Source organism: Orcinus orca, chromosome 18 (genome assembly GCF_937001465.1).
Source record: "Orcinus orca chromosome 18, mOrcOrc1.1, whole genome shotgun sequence".
In the NCBI taxonomy this organism is placed as follows: domain Eukaryota; kingdom Metazoa; phylum Chordata; class Mammalia; order Artiodactyla; family Delphinidae; genus Orcinus; species Orcinus orca.
In genome coordinates this window covers 59,605,483-59,608,708 of record NC_064576.1, presented here as the reverse complement: position 1 = coordinate 59,608,708, position 3,226 = coordinate 59,605,483, and positions in this window count along the sequence as shown.

The following is a 3,226-nucleotide window of genomic DNA, read 5'->3' as shown; positions in this document are numbered from 1 at the left end:
ACCGTTCGCTTTCCCCCGGGGGCGGGGCCCGAGGAGGGCGGACGGGGGTGGTGGGCAGGGGGCGGGGCCGGAGGAGGGCGGGGTGGGGTCCTGCGGGCGGACACGATGTGCAGATCCGAGCCGAGTCAGACCCTGCTTTCTCCCCGGGTCGGAGGAGAGATGTAACCGGGAAGGGCGCTCCTGCGTGCGGGCCTGGATTTTGCAGTTTTGAATTAGCTTCCAACCAGTTTACCTCCGTGCACAATGTTGCAGCTGTGTAGCAAAATCGGGTGAACTTTACCGGTCTGTCGCGGATAATGGGTTAACCTGCAGCGCCAGGCGGACCCTTCCCTGCCAGCTGCCCGCACCGAGAACCTAAAGGCCGTGGAATTTGGGGGCCTCCACATTTCCATTTTCTAACTTTATTATGGAACCGACTCGGTGGAGCACAGAAATGTTTAATGCTCTCTATCCTTGTGACTTGTGATCGGACCTCACCCAAGGGCGTTACCTGACTCAGACTGGCCTTGTCTTTCTTCCCCCGGCCCCCCGCCATCGCAAGGTCAACGGCTGCCCTGCCTAGTCCCAGAGCAGTTGGGAGGAAGTTTCTAGGCAGATTTGCATTTCATACATCTCACATTTCTAAAACAGAATGTTCCCCTCCCGTGTAGACTTGGACAAAATCCACAAGCACACGGGACTGATTTGCGATTCATATTCGATGATGAATCTTTAGTAGCTTTGTCCAAAATTTAAAAATATTATGGGTAAAGCAATATTATGTTTTGAAGAGATTTCGCTTTCACCTAATTCAAGAGAGGCTAATGGCCTGCAGTGTTACTGGGTTAATGACTGTGTCAACAGATGGCCCTTTGGACAAATGGTTGATCTTGAACCCTTATTCCACTCGGCTGTGTCCTGATTCAACCAGAGATGTGGGTGCGCTCTAGAATGTTTCAGCTGCGGCAGCTCTGCCCTGAGTCAAGCATGAAGAAAGTAGGTTGAATCTGAGTTTCTGCGGAATATGGCCATGCTCAAGGAGGGGGTTAGGTCTCTCAGACCCTCCATAGAATCAGACCACAATTCCCTGCAAAACATCCCAAGATCTCAGAATCTTTCAGATTATATATTTCCAAGAGTCATACTGGACTGAGGTAGAAACCCAGCCTAAACCAGGTGTCGGCTTAGGCATTCTGAAATTCGAGTGAAAATGAATTAAATGTTCAATTGAAAATAATAGTAAGAGTTAGGTTCCAGTCCTGGTGCGTACTGATCCTAGCTAGCCATGTGACTTGCAGCAGCTTATTTAAACTCCCTGGGCCTCCCTGGTTCAGGGATCAACTCTGTGGGGTTGACTCTGTGAACTGGCATAGTGTCAGAGATTTCTTGAGACACTACAATTGAAGACTAAGAAATTCTGGAAGCAAGATCTAGATGATTATAAATGATTATACTATATCCTTCCTGCTCCTCTTTTTGTTATGATGGAATGGTGGGGAAATACCCAAGGCATTTTGCATTAGAATTAGTAAAGAAAACAAAATTATGAACAGCACTATTAAACAAATTAGGAAACTGAGACAAAGAAAGAACAAAGGAGTTTGACAAAACCAGAAATTAACCACCCCCCTCCCATTTCTAGTCTAAAAGACTCAGGAATAAAAGTCTACTCCTTGTTTTGTGTACCAGCAGTGAGCAACAGTTTAAAATCAGTTGGCAAACAGTCTGGGAATAATCTCCTGGTTTTGTTTCTCTACTTTATCTGGTGTGTCTACAAAACTGTGTAGTACACAACAGAAGAGATAATGGAGAAGCTGGATCAAGACAAAGCAAAGCAAATCCAGTCTCGTGATTTGTAAAGGGTCACCCAGTGACCCTGGAAACTGAATGGGGGAGGAGGAGAGTCAATGACCCAACCAAAGAAAGTTAAAAACATAGTCATAAGTTACCACTAACCACTAAATGTAAAGGAAGTCTTAGAAGACCTCTGTGTGCCTTTTTCACATTGATTTTGAGAGAGTAAGAAGATGGGAGGAAAACGAGTCAGAGAAATAAATTCAAGAATCTTAGATCATTTAGATTTGTGTGATGTGCTTGGAAAGGGATTTCTTTTTCCTAGGTTCTTTTTTTTTTTTTTTTTAATATTTACTTATTTGGCTGAGTAGGCTCTTCGTTGCCACGTGTGGGATCTTTGTTGCGGCATGTGGGATCTAGTTCCTTGACCAGGGATAGAACCCGGGCCCTCTGCATTGGGAGTACGGAGTCTTCACCACTGGACCACCAGGAAAGTCCCTCTCCTGGGTTCTTTTACATCTCCATACTTTCTGTGCATTCTCCTTCAGATTTAGCAGGTTAATTGGGAAAACATTTTTGCAAATATGGGACCCTTAGTGAAACAACATCCCTGAATACACCCTTTAAAATGTGCTCTTGATACCTTCCCTCCTAACCCAGTGTGTGGCTATAGGTGGGCACCTTGTGGCTTTGTCTCAGCTTTTATAAAAAAAAAGTGTTTCTTCTAGGCAAAAGGTGAATGCTTCAACTGAACTTGCCTCCCTTCAGACTTAAGCAAGCACTGTTTTTCTCTCTCCTTCCTAACTTCAGATAGCCTTTATTGTTTCTAAATTTCTCACCTCCCAAATTTATATTTCTTATCACCTTCCTATCTCAATACTGTATATTTTTTCCAATTATTTTATTTTATACCATGTCATTATTTTCCTTGATAAACTGACTAAAATAGTTTTTCGGGGGATTGTAACATGCCAACCCTTTGGGAATTGTCCTGTTCATAAATGCAGTTCTCTCTCTCTTTTTTTTTTTTTTGTACGCGGGCCTCTCACTGTTGTGGCCTCTCCCGTGGCGGAGCACAGGCTCCGGACGCGCAGGCTCAGCGGCCATGGCTCACAGGCCCAAGCCGCTCCCCGGCATGTGGGATCTTCCCGGACCGGAGCACGAACCCGTGTCCCCTGCATCGGCAGGCGGACTGTCAACCACTGCGCCACCAGGGAAGCCAATGCAGTTCTCTTTTGATTGTGACATTGGGGTTTTTACTTTGTTTTGATTGTGAAAAGAGTGGATATGTTCCATTCTGGGTGCTTTAGTTTTCTAGTTGCCATCTATTGGTTGCCCTCCTCCAAAGCCCGGCTTTCTAGTGCATCCATGCTTAGGATATGAGTCTTCACGTTTTAAAGAGAGGGAGAAAGAAAGAAAAGATAAGCAAGTTAAAAAAAAGAGAGAGAGAGAG